The sequence below is a fragment of the Diuraphis noxia genome, unplaced genomic scaffold, assembly GCF_037042655.1.
Source record: "Diuraphis noxia isolate RWA-SAM2 unplaced genomic scaffold, SU_Dnox_SAM2 contig0006, whole genome shotgun sequence".
In the NCBI taxonomy this organism is placed as follows: domain Eukaryota; kingdom Metazoa; phylum Arthropoda; class Insecta; order Hemiptera; family Aphididae; genus Diuraphis; species Diuraphis noxia.
This window is the reverse complement of record NW_028301716.1, coordinates 2,187,626-2,201,603: the sequence shown is the minus strand read 5'-3', so window position 1 is coordinate 2,201,603 and position 13,978 is coordinate 2,187,626.

Sequence of the window (13,978 nt, the reverse complement as noted above, 5' to 3'; positions counted from 1 at the left end):
TCTTAGACTTGGTTCCAGAAAATTCTGATGTTATGGCTGATAGAGGATTCAAAAATATTGATCATATGTTATCATTAAGAAAATGTAAACTAGTAAGACCACCAAGTGTATCTCAAAGCCAAATTTCTACCAAGCAAGAAGTTCTTGAAACCAAAAGAATAACTAGTCTAAGGATTTACATTGAATGAGTTATAGGTAGACTAAGAGAATTTTCAACACTGAAACCTCATGCGTTAATGCATATTAACCTTGTATCTAATATTGATGAAATTATAATTATTGCTTGTGCTCTGATAAATTTTCAAAAACCCATTATAAGACAGTAATATTTTTTTATATGTCCTGTTTATACTAAAAAAAAAGTTTCATATTGGTACATTTTTATTCAAGATTTCTGTATATAAAATAAAAATATATTTGTTTAAAATAATGTGTTGTTTTTATTCTATCCAAAGAAATGCCATTTAAATAATTTAAAACTATTCCTAAAATTGTATTTACAATAATTTTGGAAATATACTTTTTTTCCAGAATAAGGAACTGTTTTTTATTAGTATTTCACAGTAAATATAGTCATATTCGACCCATTTCAATTGAAGCTGCTTGTTAACATCAAAACCTGGATCTGCAATTGCAAGTAATCCCTTACTTTTTTTATAAACATGCATTTAGATTTGGATTTGAGAGAGAACTTTAGGTTGAATAATATCATTCTTAATGTAATTAGACACTGTTTTGTAATTAATAGGACATTTTATTTCCGTGACAAAATCTGCAGCTATTCCATCCGCTGAAGCGCCAATAATAGGGAAACCTTGAAGGATAGCTAAACCTGTTGTTTCAATGTCATAATACATTTTTTTAACTTCACTAAAAACCTAAATAATACACATTATTAGTTATTGTGAATACAATATAAGCAGTGAAGTCAGCCACTAGTCAGGGGCAGACAGGAATACAGGATACAGGCATTTTAATCGTATATCCAACAAATGTGTCCTACCCAGGGCCGTCTTAAGGTTTTACGGGGCCCCGGTCCCAACATATTTCGGGGGCCTTACAATACCTAATAAATTATGATTTATGATATACATATACATTTTTTAACACATTATCTATATTATTTATTAAATATTCTACATATAATTATGTTATTTGTCAATTTTTAAATACTCTTTAATGGTTTCTTCCTAGCTTTTTCATTTGCAAAGTCTTCTATAATATTTTCATAATCTAAACTTGATAGTAGTTCATGTTCAATACTCATTAAAGATAAGGAGTTTAATCGTTTCTGACTCATGGTACTTCTAAGCTCTTCTTTAATTAAATTTAACTTGGAAAATGAACGTTCCCCACTACAGTTGGTAATCATCATTGATAAAAAAATTCGGAAAGATATCATTATGTTTGGAAATGTTTCTTCTAGTCCATTTGATTTTAAACATTTTTATGTACTAAAAATACTGAACTCAGAAATATCAAGTTCCGATAGATATGCTTTTAAATGTATACTTTCTAAAATTAATTCATTTTCATCAATGTCTACATGATAAAATTCCGCAAATATTTTACAATGGACTTGTATTTCTTTTGTGTCTAAATTTTTCAAATTTGATAAAAATCCAAATAGTTCATTTATAGATTTGTATGATTTACCACGAATTTCTAACTGAGTTATTAATGTATCTATTATTGGGAAGTAAGTTTCTATTTTGAATTTTCACTACTTGAAAACGATATATTTTCGTTGGTCTGTTGGAATGTTAAATGAATACTCCTCTTTTTAGTTCGTTGATGTAAATCTTTATAGTCTGAATCTGGAAATTTTTCTCTAGCGACAGATTCATAATTATAAAATTCATCTCTAATTTCACTTAGAAAACCAACACGGGAATCAAATAATTTTGAACCGACGTCAATGGTTATGTTTTCTTTTTGTAAATTTTTATTTGTTTCATTTATTCTTGATAAGATTTTACTCCAAATTTCAGTAAGAACAATATTTTCCAACATTTCCATTTTCTTAATTAAACCATGTGTTTCGTTTTTAACACCCGGTGAAGTCTTATCCTCTATTTTAATTGTTTTTAGAGCATCTAAAATTTCCTTGTAACCGTTACACAAGACAGTAACAGCATCAACTCGAGCAGACCATCTAGTTTCTGATAGTGATTTTAAAATATAATGTGAGCCCAAGCACTTCTTCATGATATTCCAACGATAGGTAGAACTCGAAAAAAAATTATACAACTTTTGTACAAACTGAAAATAACTTACTGCTTCCGTAACACATTCCGCTACACGAACCTCAACCAAGTTCAAAGAATGAGCTGCACACGGAATAAAAACGGATAAATTACAATTTTCTTTTATTCTGGCTTGTAGACCAGCATATTGTTCTGACATATTTGCAAATTGCAGCATTGTCATACGACTGGCCACGACAATTGTTCAAACTAATCTGATTTTTTTCAAGAAAAGATGAAATAACTTTAAATAAATACTCAGATCCATGTTCATCAATAGGAATAAATTCTAAAAAACGTTCTTCTGGAGTATCTTCATTAACATATCGAATAATGAATGTCATTTGATCTATATGAGAAAGATCAGGAGTGGAATTAACACTAATTGAATAATACTTAGCCACTTTTAATTCCGAAATAATTGTATTTAGCACTTGTCTCTCCATTATGTTAATAAATTCATTACAAATATTAGCTGATAAATATGAAGGACTTCCTTTTCCTTGATTTCCATATTTATTTAAATGTTCCAAAAGAAATGGATCAAATTGGCTTATTCACTCTAAACAGCCCAAATAGTTCCCATTGTGTTGAGTTCCTATTATTTGATTTTCTCCGCGAAACGCAAGTCCTCGTGACGACAAACATTTTATTACAGCAACAATTCTCCTTAATACTTCTTTCCAATAACTTACTTCCAAATTTATTTGATAAGATATTTCTTGATCTATGCAACCATTATTTTTTGTCCTAACAGAAAAAGTCATAACAGATTCTCTGTGCATTAAGCTATTTTCATGCCCCAATACAACCGTATGAACATGTTTCCAGTCATTAAATCCTTGTTCACAATTAAATCCAGTTTTTGTAGAAGAAAAAAGACGACATACAAAACAAAACAAAGCTTTTTTCGAGGGAGAATATAAAAGCCACGATCTATCGACATTTTCACAATTTTTTAGTTGACGAGTGAATATTGACTTGGTTAAGTGTCTCACTTTAATGTTACCATTTGATTCTATATAAGTTCGAGTGGAACTGTAAAAGTCACTATTTTTATTTTGAAAAAATTTGGAACCTTTTCTAATATACATATTTCGTTTTTCTTCAGTTAATGTATTCCAGTTTCCGGGATCTTTTGATATTAATGAATTGTCCTCAACTATTTCTGGAGAATCAATGAAACATTTATTAAGGGCTTAAAGTATGATTTTGAGATACTTGTGATTGTTGGTTAATGCTTATAGTTTCTTGGGATATCGGTAAAACTAAATTAGTTTCTTCTTTGGGAGGAATAGAAGAAAAAAAATCTGTAAGCTTAGGTAAGGAATTTATGATTTTTTTTTCGTTGATTTCTTTTATGATTGCTTTTTGCCTCTTTGAAGCACCACTAGAATATGAACGCTTTGACATTTTGAAATGATTATATTTTTGACGTTAGCCAGAACATCTGGAATATATACGATCGTCTACTACAAATATTCTGTTTTATCAATTTTAAATACTAACTACTATATCTATTATACTTATTCTATAATAATACTTAAGGAAACAGTTTGTAACAAATACGCAACATTATAAATAAATCAAATAATAATTTTAAAGAATCTCTCGTCAACGCTTAGCATATCAATTAGATTATAAATAATATAATAAACGCGTAACTAAGATTATTCATTTGTATTACAAAAATTGTTAGGTATATTAATAAAAGGAATCTTTCCTAAATTTTCATTTTTCATCTAATTGAGTGTGTAATGTATCAATTTATAATTTACAATGTGGGTACAGGTTGCGCTCTCGGTTCCGCTAGTGGCACGTCTTCCTCGAACGACGGTGCAATCCGACCGGCAGCTGTTGTGTTCACAACTGAACCTATGTGTAGAGAGGGGGGAAGTAGTATGTGGAGACATAACTTTGTAGATTATATTGTTAATCGAGCGCGCGACAATTATGATAATAATAAGGTGGTTTTGATAATAATAATCACAATGATTTATAATAGCAATAATAATAATAACTGTGCACGAAAAAACCTGTGACGTTACAAGATAATTTTATATTATCAGATATATATAGGCCCTCGGGGGCTGCCGGGAGAAGGATTTCTTGTGAACAGCCGTTGTCCAAGAGTTAGTCGATCCTAAGGTTGGAGAGAGAACCTCGTACCAAGGGAAAAGGCGTTTTAGAATCGCCATGGGATTCTGTATTCCGGAACCCGACGCGGAACCGCTCCCTAGTGTTCGGGGTTAGGTCTTTTGTCTCGCCCGGGTGACCAAAATGAACTCGAAGAAGCCGCGGGGGGTCCGGGAAGAGTTCTCTTTTCTCTGTGAGCGTTGTACGTCCCTGGAATCCTCTAGCCGGGCGATAGGGACGCGAGCGCCAAGAAAACCGCTTGTTATGGCCCCGTCTGTGACCCCCACGTGGACCTTGAAAATTCGAGAGAGGGCCACGCAGAGTCTTAGGCTGCGTCGGTTCATACAGATATCCGCAGCAGGTCTCTGAGGTGAGCAGCCTCTAGCCGCATAGAATAATGTAGGTAAGGGAAGTCGGCAAAACCAATCCGTAACTCCAGGATAAGAATTGGCTCTGAGGAGCATGGCGGATCGGGTTTGGGTTGTCGTATAAACCTAGGCGATGCTGGTGCACCCCGGCCGTTGCTAGTCCGTCTCGGTATCGGTTGGCCGCGTAGCCGGATCGACCGCCATGTAACGGTCAACTCAGAACTTGCTTCCTCGGATCTTAAGAGTGTGCGCACCGCGGGTTAGGTGTCAGCTTACGTGAAGCGGACTTGGTGCCTCCCTGGCCAACTCGGGTAAGGGTACACGAATCATGCCCTTCACCCGAGGAAACTCGCGTAATTGGTGAGTACTCGCTCATCTTGTCTTAGGCCGGCTACAAGCAGCGAGGCCACCGTCGGGTGGTTCAGGCCGAGATTTCTCCAGATGTCAAGGCGTTGCCACACGACATGGTGCTCTCTCATGGACACTCACACGTCTAAGTACTCGGTGTCGATGAGAGCCGCATACGGCCAGGGCAGATTAGAACACGTTGTCCTGGTATCGTCGTTTTTTAATACAACGTTCTAACCGTTGAACACGTCGAGCACCTTGACCAATTTTCCTTGTCAAGGAAAAGAGGGCAATCATATATACGGATACAAATGGTCATTCGAAACTCTGGCACTCCTCCTCACGCAATCGCCGGGGTAGGATTGTCGAAGAATTCATTGACAGACATGGGTTACGCAACCATAACGTCGCAGATCAACTAGACACATTTTGTCGCCAGGACAACCGTTCTTCGAACATAGACGTGACATTGTCACCACTCGGTATCATCCCAATTATTAGCATCTGGAAAGTGAGTGATCTCACCGATAGCGATCACAGGGTAATCATATTTGACTTGTCAGTACCTAAGTCCACACGAATCATGACTTCTAACGACACCGGATACCAGGTTAAGTCGGTCGATTGGGACTTTTTTAGGTCAACTCTCGCGGGTGAAATTGGCGGCATCGCAGAGTCTAGCATATACGCCATGGCTAAGGGCATAGATAGGGTAATGAACAACCGACATATCAATCGACAAAAGTAAATCTCACACCGACAATGGTAAAATGTCTGGTGGTCTCCAGTGCTTGCAAGTCTGCGCAAGAACCTAGTCCCGAGAGGTGCCTGGGACTTACAAATACCGACCGTCAGAGGTACAATAGCCTTCCGAACGAGTTCCTAGACACGATCAGGTCTCTCAAGCTAGAGGCGTGGAAAGTGTTTGTGGGCGACTTAAACCAAAATCCGTGGGTCAAAGCCTTCAGATGGGCCAAGAATGGCAGCCGACCCGAGCCAATCAACTGCACGCTGTCTAAGGCAGACGGTTATCCCACATCAGACTATGATGAGGTAGCCGAGCTAGTTCTAAAAACCTTCGTTCCCTCAGATCCGAGTCACATCGGATCGGTGTTCCAGCGGCCGCTAACGCTCAGGCCGTCCCTTGAGCAGGAACTTATAAAGGCCGCGATTTGCGAATGAAGCCGACCAGCGCTCCAGGGGAAAACGGCATCACTACGGGCATGCTACATAAGGCTTGGGCAGTTATTAAAGAACCGGTGACGAAACTGTTCAGCTGGTGCTTGTAGGACGCTGTCTTCCCTGACTCGTGGAAGTCAGCAAAATTGGTAATTATCCCAAAACCAGGAGATATGGACCCGAGTCAGGTGAAATCATACAGACCAATCACCTTCCTAACTATCATAGCCAAAGCACTTGAAACTCTAATCATAAACAGTGTTATAACGGCGTGTTATCACCACTTACGCTAGCGCGTCCGTTTATTATTGTCGTTACCATTTTGTCCCTAACATTGAATTATTTGTACTTGTATTTTTTGTCTATGTTCCTTGTATTATTCACTGCGTGAATTATTTTAACTTATTTTATTTGTATATTTATGCTCTTTGTAACGTCGTCCGCGACGATTTTTCATACGCGTTAGTAGTAAGTGGGGCACTTGAGCACACTTTTCCTAAAAATATCAGTAAAAGATCACAAGATTGATTTTCATCAGAAAATCATCAGAAAATGTAAACTTTATCAGAAATAGAACACAAAATGAAATAAATCATAAAAAGATCAGTAAAATAACTTTTTTCATAAAAAGATCAGTAAACTGTAATAAATCATAAAAAGATCAGTAAAATAACTTTTTTCATAAAAAGATCAGTAAACTGTAATAAATCATAAAAAGATCAGTAAACTGTAATAAATCATAAAAAGATCAGTAAATGTAATTAAACATAAAAAGATCAGTAAAATGTAATTAAACATAAAAAGATCAGTAAAATAACTTTTTTCATAAAAAGATCAGTAAAATGTAATTAAACATAAAAATATCAGTAAAAGATCAGTAAAATGTAATTAAACATAAAAATATCAGTAAACTGTAATTAATCATAAAAATATCAGTAAACTATAATTAACCATAAAAAGATCAGTAAATTGATTAAATCACAAATAGATCACAAAATGAAATAAAATCCTCAAATGCAAAATCTTTCAAAAGAAAATTGAATATGTTAGTTAAAAAAAAAAAAATTATAATAAACAATGGAACAAATAAATTCTATAAGAATATTAGAAAATATGAAAGTCTCTGAGCTTAAGTCAATAGCAAAAGAGAATAAACTTAAGGGATATAGTACCCTTAAAAAAATTGATCTTATATCAAAAATTAGGAAAGGTCGTACAATTCGTGATTTAAAAATCTCTGAGCTTAAGTCATTAGCAAGAGATTATGATATAAGATCAATTTACAAACTTAATAAAGAAAATTTAATAACAAACATCGTAAATAAAAGAAAGCAACAACCTTTTCGTAAATTTAAAGGAGATATTTTCAAGACTGATAATAGTTCATTAAACAATAATCCGTTTCAGAAGTTAGAAAAAACATTTTTCACTGAAGAAAATTATTTTAATAGTTCATTAGGAAAAACACCAGAGGTTTTTGATTTGATAGAAGTAATTCAATTGAATAAACAAGTGCAGAAGAAATTTAAGATACATAATGCTGAATATAAAATTTCTTTTAGAGAAACTTTAATAAAAGATCTTAAACTAAGTAATACAAAATACAAAATTGATTATACACATAAAGCTCTAGAGGAGATGTTAAAACTTGTCCAAAAAAATTCAAATTACGAAAAAGGTGATCAAATAAATATTATAGTAATGAATCCAAATTTAAATAATACTATATCTACTGGAATGAAATCTGAAAATTTTTTATCAAACTTAAAACAATCAATTGGTAAAATATTAACTTCAGCTGAAACAATTGATATTACAGAAACTACTTTTCAAGTTCAATTAGTAAAAATACCAAGAGGTTCAAATCGAACTAAAATAATAAATTTATCAGAAAATATAAAAACGAAAAATAGTATTATTCAGATTAAGAACAATGATAATTTATGTTGTCCCAGGGCTATTGTTGTTGCATTATCTACTCAAACAAATAATATTTTAGGACATGAATTAGATTCCAATAAAATTAAGCAATTGAAGATGGGTAGAAAAATTCAAAAAGATTTAGCATTAGAATTATGTAATATGTTAACAGAATATAACGAAGAAGGTTTTACATTAAATGATATTAAGAATGTGGAAGTTGCACTAAATATACAAATAAATGTTATTTGTGCTGAAAATTTAAATACTTTAATTTATAAGGGCGATGATAAAAAAACTAAAATTTATTTGTATAAAAATTGTAATCATTTTGATGTTATTACATCAACTAAAGGATTCTACGGATCGTCTTATTATTGTGAAAAGTGTGATAAACCATATCAAAATAAAGATAAACATAAATGTGTTAAAGAATACAATGTATGTAAATTATGTACAGATTTTGGTACGAGATTTGAACATTTAAGTAGTACGAAAAATAGAATATATTGTGAAAAATGTAATAGATATTGTTTTAATCAAGAATGTTTAGATAATCATAATTATATATGTGAATATGTATACAAATGTATTGAATGTAATAAAATAGCGTTAAGAAATAAGGATCATCATTGTGGATGTAGTGAATGTAGAAATTGTAAAAAAGAAGTGAAAATAAATGAACACCAATGTTATATGCTATCTAGAGAAGCAAAAGGAGGTAAATGTACTACAACTTACACAGAAAAATATATGTTTTTTGATTATGAAGCTCAACAAGAAACAGGAACTCATATCGCAAATAAAATAATTGCACATGATTTTGATGGAAATAAAATTATGTTCGATACAAACGAAGAATTTTGTAATCATATAATATCAGATGAATATAAGGGTTATACATTCATAGCTCATTACGCAAAAGGATACGATTCACAATTTATATTAAAATACTTGGTTGATAACACTCTAAAACCATTTACAATTTATAGTGGTACAAAACTAATGTTATTAGAAATTAAATGTTTAAATATAAAAATAAAAGACAGTAGTAATTTTATTCAAGCTCCACTTAGTAGTTTTCCCAAAACTTTTGGTCTTAAAGAGTTGAAAAAAGGTTACTTCCCACATTTCTTTAATACAGTGGAAAATAAAGATTATATAGGCGTATTACCTGATAAAGAATATTACGGATACAAGACAATGAAAACAGAGAATAAACAAGAATTTGAAAAATGGTATGATAGTAAAATTAAGGAAAATTATATATTTAATTTTAAAGAAGAATTAGAGTCTTACTGTAATTCAGATGTAGATATTTTACGAAGAAGTTGTTTAGAATTCAGAAAACAGTTTTTGGAAATAGCTAATATAGATCCTTTTCAATATACAACAATAGCAGGTGTTTGTATGGCTATCTATAAATCAAGATATTCATTAGAAGATACTATAGCTGTTTTTGATAAAGAAAAAAATGAAAAATATTCAAAACAATCGATAACGTGGTTAAAACATTTTAATAATAAAAATATCTTACATGCATTAAATGGCGGTGAAAAAAAAATAGCAAGAGCTAAAGTAGACGGATTTGATAATAAATCAAAAACAGTTTATCAATATCATGGATGTTTTTGGCACGGTTGTACTAAATGTTATAAAGATAGAGAAACTATAAATAATATAAATCATGCAACAATGGAAGATTTGTATGAAAAAACAATTGAAAGAAGTACATCAATAAAAAAAGCAGGTTATAATCTTGTTGAACAATGGGAATGTGATTGGATAAATAGTAATACATACAAAAAAATGGAAAAAGCTGATATAGCTGACCCTATTAATCCAAGAGACGCTTTCTTTGGAGGTAGAACAAATGCTACAAATTAAGAGTAAAAAATACAAAAATGCGTTATATTGATGTGTGTAGTTTATATCCAACTGTGAATTATTATGATTATTATCCTGTTGGACATCCTGAAAAAATATTGAAACCAAAAGTATATGATAAAAATTGGTTTGGATTAATTAAATGTAAAATTTTACCTCCAAAAAATCTTTATCACCCTGTACTTCCAGTAAAAATAAAAATGGAAAAAAATGAAAAATTATTATTTCCATTATGTTATAAATGTTCTGTAGATCAAAATCAAAAATGTAATCATTCTCAAAATGAAAGGCAATTTATAGGAACATGGACAACAGACGAAGTTAATAAAGCTTTGGAAAAAGGTTACATTATAACAAAAATTTATGAAGTATGGAATTTTAAAGAAAAAACAACGGATTTATTTAAAGATTATATTGATACATTTATGAAAATAAAATTAGAAAGTTCAAAACATAATTATAGTTCTAATGATGAGTATATAAAAGCAATTTTCGATAAAATGGGTATTTTATTAGATAAAGATAAGTTAGGTGATAATCCTGGTAGACGAGCTGTAGCAAAACTGTGTTTAAATAGTTTATGGGGAAAATTTGGACAAAGACAAAATATTAGATAGATAATAGCAATTAAATTTAATCTGCACAATGGTTACTAAATGCATTAGTGAGTTAAATATTGTCGATATTAACAGGGAATTATTGAAACGTGGTATTGAGACCGGGGGGTCCAAGGCCGATAAACTCTTGGCTTTAGAAGAGTATATTCGGACCAAGGAAAGCATTGACCCAAGATCAGTACGGTTTGGGGAAACTGACGAGACGTCAGCCCAGGTACCGGAAGGGAAAACATCGGAGGCTCAAACTGAGGAGGATGAGGTCAACTCTGAAAAGAACTTGATAAATCAGTTTATGGAGCAGATGTTAAACAGGCTGGAGGGGTTGGAAACAACGGTCGACAAGCAACAATTGACAATCGCTACTCTCAGCGAGAGCGTGGAACGCTTGGAGCGGGAGTTAGCAGAAGAAAAGCATAGGTCGACCGAGCGGGTGGAGCAAGCAAGTTGCTCATGCCGTGAAAATTCCCAACAACCATCAACCAGCCATATATCCGGAGCCAATCAGATTTGCCCGGACGAAAGTCAAAATCGTCCGGTCAAAACTCAAAGTGTGAGTTTTGAGAGCCGATGGGCGAACATACGGAGCAGATTGACCGGGGAAAACCCGAGAAATCGGAGTTCTTCCGGAGTTTCCGGTAACCGGTCCGGAGTGTCCGGTGAAATGTCCGGAGTCTTCGGTAATCTGTCCGGAGTGTCCGGTGAAGTGTCCGGCGGAAGTCATGAGGAAGCGTTACGGAGTAGTTTTTCCGGAGTAAAACGCGTGCATTTCCCGGACAGCCTGCTCATCCCTCAAAATGAGCTAAATATGGCCCGTGCGTCGATACCAGAGTTTGCCGGTAAGAGGGAGGAAGACCCAGTGCGGTTTTTGCTCCAGGCCGAGGCAATACTTGAAGAAACTGGTATCCACAAGGCTAGATGGGTGACCGTTTTGGCCCCTCAGCTGAAGGCACAGGCAGGAACATGGTGGGGAACCATGAGAGCGTTGGACTTACCATGGCAAGAGTTCAGGTCTGAACTATTGGAAAAGTTCAACGGGGACGAGTTGCAGTCGAGTCTGCAATCAGAATTGTTGAGCACCGCTCAGACCAAGACCGAAACACTGGGGGAGTATGTCCTACACAAGTACCAGTTGTATCGGAGGTTAAACCTTGGTCTGACAGAAGAAGCGGTGGTAATGACAGTGATTGGACTCATGCGTGATGAATTTAGAATTCATGCACGTATACAGCGACTGAAATCGTTCAGCGAATTACGAGCGCTTGCCCATGTTCTGGATGGTAGCAAGGCCGTAATATCGGATAAGGCGGGAGTGAGCACCAACGTACCACCAAAGTTAAAATGGTTGGATAAACGAAAAGCTGAGAGTGCTGAGAAATCCCAGGTGCCGAATCCGAAGCAACGACTATCTTCGGGAGCAGGATGCAGGGTATGTGGTAGTCATGACCACTGGCAAGCTGCATGTCCAAAAAGAAAGTCGGAGTCGGGAAACGCCAAAACGACCGGCGGGACCGCCGGGTCCCGGCCGGCCAGGAAGTAACCGGCGGAAAAGTCACGAGTCGTCCGAAGAGTGGTAAGCAACGAAGTTCAACTCGGGCAGTGAGTAACGTTCCGATACAGGAACCACAAATTACAAGAACTGACCCGAAAAAACGGAACTTCGGAGCAATACGGACCGGAGACTCGGGAAATGGCCCGAAGAAGTCGGACCAAAAGAGTTCTGAACCGGTAAAATCCGGTAAGAACGGCATTCCTCCGGAGAAAAACTTTGGTCACCCGAAGATAAGCTCCGGAGTGAGGAGTTGTCCGGTGAAAACCGTCGAGCCTCCGGAGAAACACCGGAGAAAGCGCCGAAATCACCCGAGAAAACCCATTGAAAACGACGTTCCGGTAAAGGAACCACAGTTCGTGACAATGGACCGGGAAAATGATTCGGTGATGGAAACGGGTTCCGACCACCTGGACAACAGGTCGGGAAAATCTTTAAGAGTCGAAAGTGTTCCGGACAAAAGTGAAAATCCCACCGAGGTGAGTGATGTTTCCAATAAAAATGTCGCGGACAGCATTTCAAGTGATGCGGAACAAGATGAATTAACACAGGAGTTGTTAATTTGTCCGGTCACAGCCGAAGATTTTTCCGAGGAGTTTATTCCTTATCCACGGGAAAAGTGCAAGAGGAGAGACTCAGATACGGACTCAAAGTTCGAGTTGAGAGAACGCTTTTCGGATCTGCGGACCGGAGTGTTAGAGTCTCCAGCCATTGCAACGGTGTCAACGGGGAAAACTACAGTAACGGATATTCCGTTACCGGCCATAGAACTAGAGTTTGCACTCGGGGCAGTAGTAGCGCTACTGGACTCCCAGGCGGCGAGGACATACGTCAAACCGTGGGTGGCAAAGAAGTTTGGCCGGAGTTTTACCGAAGAACCGGAGACTGTCCGGATGGCGGACGGTCGGACCCAAGAAATTACGGAGTTTTCCGAATTTCGGGCCCAGATAGTGGATCTGGAGGTAAGCTTCAGGGCAGCAGTGTTAGACGATCTCATCGGAGATGTCTTCCTGGGCCATGATTTCCTCGTGGAGCAACAAGTCGCTTGGGACTATAGCGGTTGCATAATCCACCTGGGGAAAGAAAGACGTGTTTCCGTGAGTTGGAGAAATCCAGTAACTCCGGTCACCGTAGGAGTGGACCTAACAACCGCAGGATTACCCGAAGGAGAGTACGGTATGCGGGTCAAAGAAGTCCTATGCCAATATCCGGAGGTTTTCTCCGGAGAAGTAGGCAGAACTCGGGTGATAGAGCACCAGATCCGTCTCAAGGATCCAAATCCGCTGGCTCTAAACGCTTACGGGTACTCCCGAGAGAAAAACGAGGTGATTGCCGAAATGGTGCGAGACATGGAAGAACAGGGTTTTGTTGAACCTAGCATCTCTCCATGGGCTGCACCGGTGGTACTCGTGAAGAAAAAGGATGGCTCACGTAGATTCTGCGTTGACTATCGCCGTCTGAACATGCAGACGGAGTCGGACGCTCACCCGATGCCGGATCTCCATGACATGGTCCGAGGAATGGGTGGAGCGAAGATTTACAGCACCATGGATTTGAAATCAGGATACTGGCAGGTGGGTCTCTCACCAGAGACACGTCCACTCACGGCGTTTAGGACCCAAAGAGGATTATTCCAGTTCAGAGTAATGCCTTTTGGACTTAAAAACGCCCCCGCCACATTCTGTCGCTTGGTAAGCGAGGTCTTCCGTGGGTTAGTTGGTAAATTTGTGT